The sequence below is a fragment of the Crocodylus siamensis genome, chromosome 1 (genome assembly GCF_052110815.1).
Source record: "Crocodylus siamensis isolate JL-2025a chromosome 1, ASM5211081v1, whole genome shotgun sequence".
In the NCBI taxonomy this organism is placed as follows: domain Eukaryota; kingdom Metazoa; phylum Chordata; order Crocodylia; family Crocodylidae; genus Crocodylus; species Crocodylus siamensis.
In genome coordinates, this window is record NC_143395.1 from 216327041 (window position 1) to 216340417 (window position 13377).

Here is a 13377-nt window from a genome sequence, read left to right on the forward strand (position 1 = left end):
ATCTGCTGCGTAAAAACATGGATTTTCATCTTTAAAGGAGGAAACTGTGGGTTTTCCCATGCAGGCTGGCAGCCTTCCAGCCTGCAAGAAGCTGCTTGGGGTAATTGGAGGCAGGGGTGCCATGTGCATGTGGGGAACTCCCTTCTCATTAGCACAGAGGCAGAAAAGGATCTTGGAGTCATCACTGACTCCAAGATGAACATGGGCCGGCAGCGTGGGGATGCGGTCAAGAAGGCCAACTGCACCTTGTCGTGCATCCACAGATGCCTCACGAGCAAGTCCAAGGAGGTGATCCCCCTCCTCTATGTAGCACTGCTCAGGCCGCAGCTGGAGTACTGTGTCCAGTTCTGGGCGCCGCACTTCAGAAGGGATGTGGACAACACGGAGAGGGTCCAGAAGGAGGGCCACTCGCAGCAGGGGGGGCAGCAGGGCAGGCCCTACGAGCAGAGGCTATGGGACCTGAACCTGTTCAGCCTCCACAAGAGAAGGCTGAGAGGGGATCTGGTGGCCATCTATAAACTGGCCAAGGAGGACCAGCAGGCAATGGGAGAGTCCCTGTTCCCCCAAGCACTACTGGGAGTAACAAAGAATAATGGCCATAAGTTGACTGAGAGTAGATTCAGGCTAGAGATCAGGAGGCGCTACTTCACGGTCAGGGTGGCTAGGATCTGGAACCAACTTCCAAGAGAAGTGGTGCAGGCTCCTACCCTGGGGGTATTTAAGAGGAGGCTGAATGAACACCTTGCTGGGGTCGTTTGACCCCAGTACTCTTTCCTGCCATGGCAGGGGTCGGACTTGATGATCTGCTCAGGTCCCTTCCGACCATGCAACTATGAAATTATGCATCTGCGTGTGCACACACATGTGGCTAGCACACAGCCACACAGGGTGATGGGAGCAGCCCCAGCAGCTGGATGCAGGTAAGTCTACGGCGGGATGAGGGCTGGAGGGCCAGGGGGCTGTGTGTGTGTGTGTCTGTGTGTGTGGCAGGGGTCTGTGGAAGGGATGGGAGAGGGTAGCCAGGCACTGGGGCTGCAGCGGAGGGGGGAGTAAAGGGGTGGGAACTGTAGGTCAGGAGTGCAGGGCACTGGCAGTGCCAAGGGGATATGGGTCAGGAATTAAGGGCACCAGTATGGCCTGAGAAGGTAGGGGACTGTTGGTTGGGAGTGAGGGGCACTGGAAGAGCAAGGGGTCTGCAGGTTGAGAGTGAGGGACAGAAGCAGGGATAGGATGCTGTGGGTTGGGACTGAAGGGGACCTGCAGTGCCAGGGAGCTGTGAGTCAGGAATGAGGGGCACCCCCTCCAAAAAGTGTCCTCTTTTTTGGAATTGGAAATATGGTAACCCTACTCCACTGACCAAGCCAGCCTCTAGCTCCAGTCATGAAATGAAGGGAGATGGATGAATGGCTATTGACAGGAGGGAGAAAAAAGTAAAGAATGGTGAGATAGGAAGAAAGAGGATGAATAATGCCAGGGGAAAGAATGGTGTGAACAGGGAAAGATTAAAAGTACAGAACAGATAGGGAAAGAAATAGTGAGGACTTGATAGAGAAAACAAGCAGGAAATAGAGAGTTTGAGGATATATCTTATTAATGACTTCCCACCCCGCGTGGAAAAAATGACCATCTCCAAGCAATCATGGGGATAAATCTGTCCTGGCTTACAGGCAGCAGCCAGCCCCCCAACCCTAAGACAACATCTTGGGCAACAGGCTACGTAACTCCCAGTCCCATGGAGGCACCAGGCCTTGCAATGGACCCAGGTACATTTTATATGGTTTAAAAAGGAACTATCCATTACCTGGATTAGTGTTCCAGACTTATTTGTTCCCATGAATTTATTGCTTGCATGTTTGCCTCTCCCAGTACTGTTCCTGGTCCCATCCCCACTCCCTACTCGCCTGTCCCTGATCCCCTCGCCCCCTCCCTTATGCTTTTATATTCAAATGTCTCTCTCTCTTACACATAGGTTTGTGTACATCCTTTCACAGTCTTTGATGAAAAGTGAGCTTCAGCCCACGAAGGCTTATGCTATATATAATCTACCCTGCCTTCCACCTGATTTCAGACTAATGTCACTAACTACATCTCTCTGTTAGTGAGCAGAACCAAACATGTCAGGGCCATATAATCCTGGTTGTGAGGATCTAAGGGAAAGGTAATGTTTCCCTCTCTTCAGTTGAGTGTCAAATCCAGTAACACTAAAAATAGTCAGGGATACCTCCATGTAAGGGATATAGCTCTTGTTTCTGTCTTCTCACTGCTCATGTGCCCTTCTCCACCTAGGGCTCATACATTTCTGTATCTACTCATTTTCTTCACAACCTTCCCTCTTTCCACCCATGCACACATCCAGAGAAGATGGATACCATGCTGAGGCGAAAGGATTTATCTGTAAGGTAGGGTAGCTGAAGGATTTATTTGCAAGGAAGAGACTTGCGTCTCACTCTGCACAGAGCTTTATTATGGAAGTCAAGTAAAAAGGACTGTGACAGAAGAACCACTCCATCCCTTACAGCTCAACTCTCATTGGCTCAGCAAACTGCACTCTACTTGGCTCTGAAAACAGACAATTTCCATGCATTAGATTTTTTAAAAAAGGAAATAGGCTAAAAGAAAACCCTAAAAAAAACCCAGAACCCACACAACCGGCTAGTTTAGCTGTTTCAAAAGTGGAGTTTAAATGATTAAACTGATGGTTTCTTCTTGGCTGAAGCTTATAATTATGTTTTCGCAGTTGGATTTCCCCATCAGAGGACAGGGTGTAGCAATGCATTCGCTATAAATAAAGTTCATTGTTAGATTGCTGGATGTCACCCATTTACCGTAGAGGGAGAGCCACGTGAATCAATGAATAATAAATATTTTGCACTTCTCTGGCTGCTTCCATCGCAAGACCCCAGTGCACTTGATAAATAGTTCACTAAAGCCAACACACCTCTGTGATGGAGGAATGGGGTAATGAAAGATCACACCAATCACCGCTGAAGGACATTTCTCTTTGGAATAAAAGGTGGCAGCTATTCAACACTGCACAGTGCCTTTGCAAAACAATTTTTGGACCAGCACTGAAGAACACCTCTTCCTACAGGGAGGATTTACGTAAATAGAATGAAGCTAACCAAAAGGAAATTTGCTCATGAGACAGAATACCAAAACTGCAGAGCTTAAAATGCTTGCATAAAGGTGCAAAATATCATTATCCTCACCTTACCATGTAGGAAACTAACCCACAGGGAGGGAAAAATTCCCAAGATCACAAAGATCTGTGATAGAAGAGCCACTTCATCTCCTCACCATTCAGCTGTCATTGGCTCAGTACATTGCATTCTGGTTGGTTCTGAAAACCGACAACTTCCATGCATTCGATTTTTTAAAAAGGAAATGGGCTAAAACAGCAGCAACAACAAAAAAACACCCCAGAACCCACACAACCAGCTAGTTTAGCTGTTTTAAAAGTGGAATTTAAATGACTGCCCCTGGCTTTGCTAGCTGAAGGAGCTCCCTGTGTTGAGTGGAGAAGCAATATGGCATGGCTTGTCACAGGAGTGGCTGAAGAAAGAAGGCCACTGAAGACGACCCATAGAGGGACATAGATTATTGCTGAATTGGCCCCTGTGAACCATGACCAGGCTGCCAGAGCCAAAGAGACAGCATGGGGCAGGACACCCAGGACTACAGGCAACCTCCCAGAGTTAATAATAACAACTAAGGTGTGGTAGGCAAGGACAGGTTGGAAAAATCAGAGTGAAAGGGGCAGGATGAGAGTGGCCACAAGAAGATGCCACGTCTGCTGCTAGCAGCAGATCCCATTACACAAAGCATGGAACAAACCCCATATCTCATGACTTCCTACCTGGTGTACTAACCACCATGCCATCTATACCTCTGCTGCATGTGTGTAGGATTTCATTTCAAACTGTTCATCAGAGAGTTGAGTATCATCCATCTGACAGCCTGGCAGGCCAATTCCTATCCCTGGTAATATACCCACAGCATGAAACCCCCAAGCACTATGTTATTACAGACTGTGAATCCCCTGCATTTGTTGCCTCCCCCTTCCCTTTGCATGTATCTGCACAATACACAGCAGGCATTTAACTAAGACCTGTTGGAAAGTCACAAGTTCCCCCTTACAAAGCCACTTGATGCAATGTGAATTGAGGATGCCTAGGAGTATAGACCGTGTGCCTACAGAGATCAACAGTGCATCTGATAGCATCCTTAAAGGACTTACAGTATCTACAAGACATTGATTTTGGAGCTCAGCTCCATCCCCTGGGAGCAGGATGCAGCCCAATTGCTAAGCTTGCAGTCTCCATGGGCCATGGCTCAGGAGATGGTGGATACTGGCTTCATCTTTAGAATACATTGCCATCCGACCTGAGGGATTTGCACCAAACTGGGCAAAGGCTGAGTACCCCTGTGGTAACATGGCTCTTATTTTCCTGTGGTGTCATATGCTGATGGCAGAACCACAGAGGGGGACCTGACAGAGTTGCATTTTCATGCAGATGGAGTCAACTGGGTGGGCTCCAAAGTGCTGCCTTTCTCCCTACCATTTAGTCACTTGAAACATAGGTAGTAATACAGAGAGATGCAACTTAAGAAAAAGCAGGTTAGAGAGTTAGCACAACCCTCTAATTAAGAACCAGGCATTTTCAATTGCAGAACATTCACTGCCTACCCCTTTAAGCAGTAATAAGCAGAGGGCACATGTCTAATGAAGGGGCTGCAAATTATTTTGGAGGGATGAACAGAAAGAAGGGAGTAAAAAGAGAGTCCTTACAGAACTGAACTTGGAGGGGAGGAGGTACTGGGACTATGAAAGGCAGTTTTATTTTATAATGGACTGGAGTCATGGTTAGCTGAAAGGACTTCCGGCTGTGTCTGACTCCACAGCTGCATACTCTGGGAAAAGGAAGGGAGGAGAGGGTGGCATACTAGACACACGTGGGATTGATTTCTTCCTGGAAGGTCAGGGACAGACCTTGAGGCTTGCTGCTGCTGACAGTCTACCAGATTTTATTTTGCATGCCTTAAACACAAACACAGCCAACCCGACACTCAGGATTCTGGGTAGCATATTCCAACAAGTGTTTCCTGTACCAAGATATATTCTAATCAGAATTACTACCAGAATTGGCACTCAGAGCACTGTGGCTCCATGTTACTGCATCACAGAGACTTACCTACGTTTATTCTCTTTGGAAACCAGCTTGACTTATTAATAATAAGAAAAACACAGTGGAAGTGAGTGAGCAGCTCAGTTTTGGATTCTGGTTGAATTTCATGCATCTTAACCTTGCTCGATCCCACTTTGCCTTAGGGATTTATTTCCAGTAAAAACAAGACACGATTTTTTCACTCATTCAACACAGGCATGTCTCCTGCTCCATAGAGTGTTTCAGAAAATGAGGGTCACTCACATCACCTAAGCAGTCTGCCAGATTGCAAAGGACCATCTCCCCTGAAACCACTCTGGAGATAACGAAGCAACAGCAACATACACAAATTGAAGAGCAATCCCAAAAGGTTTTGCTTTGGAGAAAAATGTTTTCAATAATCCTTTGTTGCCATTATTGGCTGCCGCCAGCCTACCCTACCCTACCCACCCACTCACCCTCTTCTCTTTTCCCTTGCCTTCAACCTTGCAAAGTCACAACTGCCTGAAGCTTTTGAGGACATTCAGAAGGTTTCAGGTGAGCAGTACTCAGCTCTGAAAAGCCCTGGGGAGAGCTCTGGTTCAGTAGAAGACTTGCTTTCACAAGTGCTTGGGTAAAGGTTAACTTTGGTTCACTTTTACATGGCCCATCTTACTGATGTTCAGTATATTCCTTTTACCTTTACCTCTACCACCACCTCTGCTGCAGACGCATTTTATGATACTGTTTCCCTTCCTCAAATTTGAAAAAAAAACACATGCTGCTGGAGGTGACACCTTTTGGATGAAACACGTACAAAGGACCCAATCACTTGTGATCATTAAAAGCCTGCGACACTTCTAAAGAGAGTAGGGTGCAAAGGCTGTTGTCCTGAATGAATTCCAATTAGCTTAATTACATCCTGCCTCCCTAAAATTCCCCCTGCAGTTTAAATTGGGCACATTATTCTTCTGCACGTCTTGTGTTAAGCCTGAAGCAGTGTGCCATTTAATAATTGCCAGGTTCAGCCTTGAAGGTGGCTTGCACTTCGGTGGTAAGAGAAGTACAATGATCCTCCTACAGGTATGTTATTACATCATTACACAAGGCAACTCGTTATCTCCAAGATTCTAGTATAGGAATAATTAAAGAGAAGCACACAGAAGTTTAAAGGGGAGGAAAATGTGGTGACCCCATGAAATAGTAGTTAAAGCAAGCAATGCATATGCAATGTTTGCCAGTGGCTGGAAATACAGTTATCTTGTATGACCATATTTTCTACAGACAAGAAATAGGATACACGATGATGAAGGAATCATTTGACTTAGTCATACATACTGTCATATTCTTAATTAACTGCAACTAGTCAGAAAACAGGACCTGGGCCAGTTCACTGTAATCCTCTGCTCAGGGTAGGCATAAGGCAAACACAGAGTCAAGATGTATAAAGACCAGTGTAGAAAACAAGACAATAGTGCTATTGCACTGCAATATTGTGCTCAAGTGCAGGTCACACCCTGTCTCTGAAGATAGAGCAGAAATAAAAAGGGGTTCAGGGACAGGTGACAAGAATGATTAGAGACCTGGGAGATGTCAGTAGGAAGGGAGATTGAAAAGACTGGGGCCATTTAGTTGAGAGGAGAAAAAAATAGAGGGGAGATGGTAGGCTCCACAAAATAATGAATGTTATAGAAGAGTCAAATTGGCAGCTCCTATTTACCCTTTCTCTGAACACAAGAAGGAGGGCCAATTCTATAAAACAGAAACACTCAGGGCCAGATTCTGTCCCAGCTATTGCATGTCTAAGTGGACTTACAACAAGGGTTATTTTACATATCTATATCTAGATATATCTCTATAGCTATCTATATATAGAGAGATAGATATAGACATAGATATCAAGATATGTAGATGTAGACATAGATATCAAGATATGTAGATATAGATACACACACATACATAGATATATATCTTTTACGGGACCAAGACCAACTGTATAAATTGGGGAAGTTTTACAAGCTTTTGGGAATAAACAGCTCTTTGGTGGACTTCAGTGCCTAAATGCAATTCTGTTCAATTCCCAGAAAATCCACTAATATTTTTTAAAAATGAGTCGCAAAAAATAAAATAAAGAAGTGAGGGGGAGAAAGACCCACTCCCTTTTGTATTAACAGTTTTTCAGGGGCTTGAGCACAGTGAAATAGATTCACTCTATGGTAACTAAGTCCATGTATGCACCTAATAGGTGGAAGAGAAAATGGCACCATACATTTCAAACTGGAATGGAAATTCCTTTTTCTACACTGCATGATTAACCTAAAGAACTCCCTGCCACAAAGCAGCATGATGGCCTAGTATTTCAATATGGTACAAAAAGGACAAGACACACGTATAGATAACAAGAATATCTATTTTTAAATAATACAGACAGAATAAAACATTAGATATATAAACGTTCCTGCTCAGATCACAAGCAGACAACTTAGTCCCTAGAATGGGGAAGAAACTCTCCCTATCAGCCATTATTCAGCGTTTGTCCACTAAAAGATTTCTTGCACCTTCCTATGAGACACCCAATACGAGACACTATCAAAAACTGGACTCTGGACGATATGGATCACTAAAGTGATCTGGCATTCTTAGGTTTCAGAGAAAATCAGCACTGGATGCGTCTACACAAGACGCTACCAACGTAGTATCAGTGAGGTCAGAAACAACCCATGCAGCACTGGGATTGCGCAGTCAGGTTCACGTGTAGATGCACCCAGTATATGCTAAACAGTATTGTATTTCACAAGTATATCTACTCTTAAGAGATTTGTGAGTGTTCCGGACAAGAAAACAAGTAACTATCCTGTCCATTTTAATGAGATTGTTGCAGCCTTGGAGAGAAATTTAATTCTAAAATGTTTATATCCCAATGGCAAACAGTCCATCCTATGCCATTTAACATCCCATGATAGCTCTGAGTGATCTCTAAGACGTGCTGCCTCTGTCAGTGCCCAGAGAGTGAATTCATTTGTTATAGTGAAGTTTTAGGGCTCAGACAGCCTGTTCAACTGCATTTATAACAACAGTCCTTTCAGGGGCCAATTCACAGCCACCTCTGGGATCTCTGTAATTCCCTGTGACCCCATAGACACTACTTCGTTCTGAACCTTTCCGATGGACCTGGGAGACTTATTATACACAATGAAGGTTGTAAACATTTTTTTTGATGTCTTCATTTTTGTTTCAGAAAAAAAACAAATAATACCCATGCTAATAATTAGAGCAAATCAATACACATGACTCCCTACACCTTCCCCCCTGCCTACCTTAGCATCTTTATTTTAAAGTTTCCAAGCACTTTCAAAGCATGAATACTCTAATACAGCAGTGTCAAAGATATAGCCTTCAAAGCCCTCTCATCTGGCCTGTGGGTCTTGGATAGACCCCACACACTACATGCAGCACACACCATCCCCAGGCCTGAACACAGCATGTGGGGCATAGGGGCTAATCTAAGATATGTGCTGGCTCCAGCAGGTGGGCCAGTCTGTGGGCCTGGTCTGGTCCATGAACCAGTCCTTGCACACCTCATCTACGGGGTCAGATGTTTGATAATGTGCTCTAATAAAGATGATCAGAATCAAGATTTCCAAGTTGCACACAAAACCCCCCCTGTAGTACAAGGAGATTAATGTAATTTTCTCAATGGCCATAGCATAATGAAGGGAGGGGTAGGCAACTGGAACACCAGCTACAGGCACCCACTTAGAGGGGCCACAAAATGGCAGCCACCGCTGCTGCTGACCCAGCCACCACAGCTGACTTGGCCTCTGCCACTGTTGCTGTGCAGGATGCAGACCCTGGTTGTTATGCCTCTGTTCATGGGCATTAAATGAGATGAGCCTCTGCCAAGCCTCACAGCTTTGAATAAAGTTTGTGTCCCTGGAACTGAACCCCACAGTGAAAAACTCTTGGCAACCTTAGTCTGAGTTTCATGTTTGTAAGGAAGCTCTGAATCAAGAGGAAATATGACCTGATTTGCGTTTGGGTTTTGGCCAGGGGGCAGGCAGCAATCCCACCCGGAACAGGGAGAAAAGGCAACCAGGAGGATGGCACTGCCCCTCAGAGAACATCAGTAGCTCAAGAGGGGAAGATCCTATGAATTGTGACTCCCACTCTCAGGAAGGAGTGCTGAGAGTCAGGTTCATGCATTGCATTCCTGCTCAGCTAATGCCTTGCTGAGCCATGTCATCCACTGAGTCTTCTCTCAGCAAAAGGGGTAGTGTCCTAACTCACTGACAGAATTCACAGTAGTGCTTAGAGCACTGGATAGTCAGGGCAGCAACACAGCTATACAACCTCAGAGCCATTCCACATGTTATTACACAGAACTTATGCTGACACAGCTGGACAGTCTTCTCGTATAGGTTAATACTTTAATTTTCCAATGAACGTCAATTTAAGCTGCAGCAAATGAAACAGGAACCTGTACAGGCATTAACAAGAAGAGGGCACAACATGGAATTTCCATAAAGCAGCTTCATCTCTGCAAAAGGATCCAGGTAACTCAGCAAAGACGATGATGATGATAATGATGAAGATGATGATAATAATAATAATAATAATAGCAGCAGCTGTGATGGTAATTATTGTAATGATCATAATAAACCTGCAAACAGATAAAGGAGAGGAAAATGACTCAAGACACAAGGAAAAATGTAGGTGAGGGTTTAAATTATCGGTCTGGAGGATTCCTTAGGTCAAAGGTTGCCTGTGAACAAAACGGACTGCACTTCATGACTCAGGAGGTCCCTTTCAGTGCTTTGTTCCCATGTAATGCATAGTGCACTAGGAGTTCAGACTCTTCAAATTAAGCACTGTGGCATGTGGCTACTGGCATGCACTCCTCAGGTGATGAATATACAGCCTTTCAGTATGGTCTGTGGCCCTCCTCAGCCCTCATGTGCATAGATTTCATTTCAATGATGTAGTGCAGAGGCCACCAAGGCCCCTCTTTCAGGGAGAAGACAATCCAATCAAAACTTGTCACCTCAAATCCTAAATTTGGAGATGTTTGCTAATGCAAAGGGAAATCCCAGTAGTGGCGTGGGCAACCCAAGGTGGAACTCCCATGGAGGCAGGCGAGGACATGTCTTCCCCCAGCAAGATGGTGCCTGGTCTCAGCTAGGAAAGTGGAAAGGGCTTCCTCTCCCCACAGGCTTTCACATGCTAATCTCTGCATGCTGTCTGGGAATGGGGAAGAGACTGTGCCTGTAATCAGCTTGCCTTTTGCTCCTCTGCATTGTGTGTATTACTCTAGCAGTAAATCAAACTCAGCGGGAAGGGAAGACGCATCCAATCCTGGAAAGTACATTAGTCTCTTTTAAGAATGTTTCCTTCACCTTCACCTGCCTGTTCCTCTGTGGCAGAATCATAGCCAGCACTTACATTTGTGGGGATATATTTATTTCCTTTTAGGTGAATTTTACAGCTTTACTAGGACTGATATGGTCAGCTAGAGACCAGTATTGTAGAGCCAGGTATAATGCCTACATGAGGCTATATATACCACTATTCCAATCCCTTTGGTTCCCATAGCTCTGACCATGCCCATCACTCCTGCCCTACCGCATCCCCTGCTACTCCAGTCCTGCCTCCTTCCCCCTTACCTAATATATTCTTCTCTGCTCAGGCACCTGCATGCTGATTCCCAACTGATTTTCTTATCTCAGTGTCTCTGAGCTGTTCTTGAATGGAAACTGCCACTCACAACCAGGTGGGAGCATTTCTGTGGTGAGAATATGCAGAATGGAATAAATTGAGAATAAAGGCTCAACAAACTTGGTCCATTTGTGGCCTAGATTGAGAATCAAACCTCCAGAGGTTCCAGACACAACTAACCCCTGAAGTCAATTGACACATACCCAATAGCTCCCCCTAATAACAGTGGAAGCTAATTGTTGCTCCGTGGGCATCAAGCCTCCATGGCCTATGTCAAATCGGCCAGATACAACTAACCTGCTATGCTACAGACCTCATAGAAGTCCTGGGAGGAGGGAGAAGAAGTGCAATGGGAAAAAGATTTTCCTAATACACAAGTTTGTTGGCACTATTAATAATGATGCCTTCTGTTTAGAAACCATCTATCTTGTCCCCAACTGGGCATGCAGACAAGCAGCATCTGCCTTAGCCCTCAGGGAGAGTGCCAACTTCATGCATCTACTGCACACCCGTGTGTGCGTGTGTGTGTGTGCATGCACACATGTGCACATTGCGCATGCACACACATGAAATGCTGACTGCTGCAGAATGGGAATAGGAAGCGAAGTGGGATGGCCATAGGGGCTGAGAGAAGTTGTGGTGGGCTCCAGCTGCGCTGGAGTAATGAAAAGGGAAGGGAAGGGAGGGGCATGCGACCAAAGAGGAAGGGATTTTTACACTAAGCCTGGTTATGTGATCTTAAACAGATGGTTTCTCTTTAGTTTTGTTGTTGCAAAGCCCCCTGGATACTCCTTTGGAGGCCCCTTCCTGCCGGAGATAGGCCTAGACCTCTCAGACTCAAGGGAAAGCTAAGAGCTTTTGAAAACAGAGAGAGCATTATGTTGGAGATCTGGGAATAGGAACTTTATACAGGTTGCATGGCACAAACACCCCACCACCTCTGCTTGGCTTGCAGAAATCCCAGCCTCCCTCAGGCCCCTGCCTCCTCCAGGTGGGGTCTGAGAGTAGAACCAGCTTGCCACCCTCCCCCATTTCTCTCTTGTCTGGAAGCAGCTGCGACATCTGGGAACAACCCCTTCTCTCTCCCTCCATGAGTGCTCTAGCTGGTTGAGGACCCCCTCCCCCAGTCTCCAGTCTATGAAGCCCCCTCCTCTGCCACTGGAGCTTCTGGTCTGAGAGAAGTTTCCATTCCTTACTTGTTTTCCTCTCTGGGACAAGTCCTCCCACACCTCTCCTAATCCTACCCCTAAGTCTTGTGTCTGGAATAAATCCTCATTTTCTCCCCCATCTCCTGTCTAGGATGATTCCCCTCCTCCACTCTTCCTATCTGTGAGGAGCTCCCTCCTGTCCCATTCTTTACCTCCCATCCATGAGCCAGCAGCAATGAAGACAATTGTTTTCTTGCTCCATTAAACCAGCAAATGAAGCTGCTCAGCACAGGCAGCTGGATCCAGGGCCGCTTGCCCAAGGCCTGGCTCAGCACAAGAGGTGACACCAGTATGAACATGAGGCAGGAGGACAGGGCACGCTTGTCCCAGAAGTGGAGGGTCTTGAATAAGCAGGTTCTCTAGCTCAAACAGCCTTCAAATGCTTTGGACTCTGGCTAGGTGACGGGGCTGCCACCCACTGGCTAGGTGATGGGGCTGCTTTTAGGCCACCCACCCTACCCCAGGAGAAGGGAGATAATTCAATGTAAGGCAGCATCTGCCAAGATATTGACTTTGGCTCTGGTCATGGACTGTCTGCACTTCAGAGCTGGGTAATATTCAGCTTGATTATCTCTCACTTGCCAAGAGGAAGTTTCTCCCTCTGTTTAAAAATCACTGGGATGAGCCAGGGACACATCGATCCACTGAAGAGAAATGCTGACAAGAAGACATGCAGCGGAGACAGGATGAAGGTGGACAATGGGCAAGCAATGGAGTCAGCCTTTCACATCCTGTCTGGCGGGGCTAGCCCATAGCCCCAGGGCCTATTCAGCCAGAGACAGACTAAAGGTGAGGAGACCCAGATTCAGCCACACTCTGAAGTAGACCCCTTGGACAAACCCCCCTTCCATTCTCCCCTGGACATGGTTCCTTCTTGTACACTCTCTCCTAGCTCACCGTGGGAGAAGACTGGGGAAGGAGCTCCTCCGCTGATTACAGTCAGTCCTGCTGCCCTGCCCGGCTCAGAAATCTCCCAGTCCCAGCATGCCTTGATGGAAGAAAAGAGTTCATTTGGGAATTAAAATATCTTACACCTGTCTGAATCCTATGGCAAAGTCTCTCCACCCGGCAGGGCTTTTGGTATGTGTCAGCTCCCCAAGTTTCCTGTTCTGGTTGTCACTTCACCAGCTTTCCTTTGGAGCCTGGTGTTCTGGGCCCTGGTCACTTTAGGCCTTAGTGCCAGGTCTTCCTGAAACATGGTCTCTCTCCCTCTCTCTCAGTCCAGTTGCCAGAAAGTTTCCTGGCTTGCTGTCAGCTGCAACTTGCACTACTTGCAAGGACCCCCTCAGTCCCATCCTGCAGCACATACTGGT

The 13377-nt window shown here is 46.2% G+C and overlaps 1 protein-coding gene and 1 long non-coding RNA gene across 4 annotated transcripts in view; both read right to left on the reverse strand.

Annotated features, from left to right (window-relative positions):
- LSAMP (limbic system associated membrane protein) overlaps nt 1–13377 on the reverse strand; it is a 570525-nt gene that overhangs the window by 541687 nt on the left and 15461 nt on the right. The window lies entirely within an intron of this gene.
- Nucleotides 7611–13204, reverse strand: LOC149874133 (uncharacterized). The gene is made up of 3 exons (XR_016443428.1): nt 12962–13204; nt 10805–10923; nt 7611–9804 (listed from the first exon to the last, which is right to left on the reverse strand). It is a non-coding gene; the product is annotated as an uncharacterized LOC149874133 (long non-coding RNA).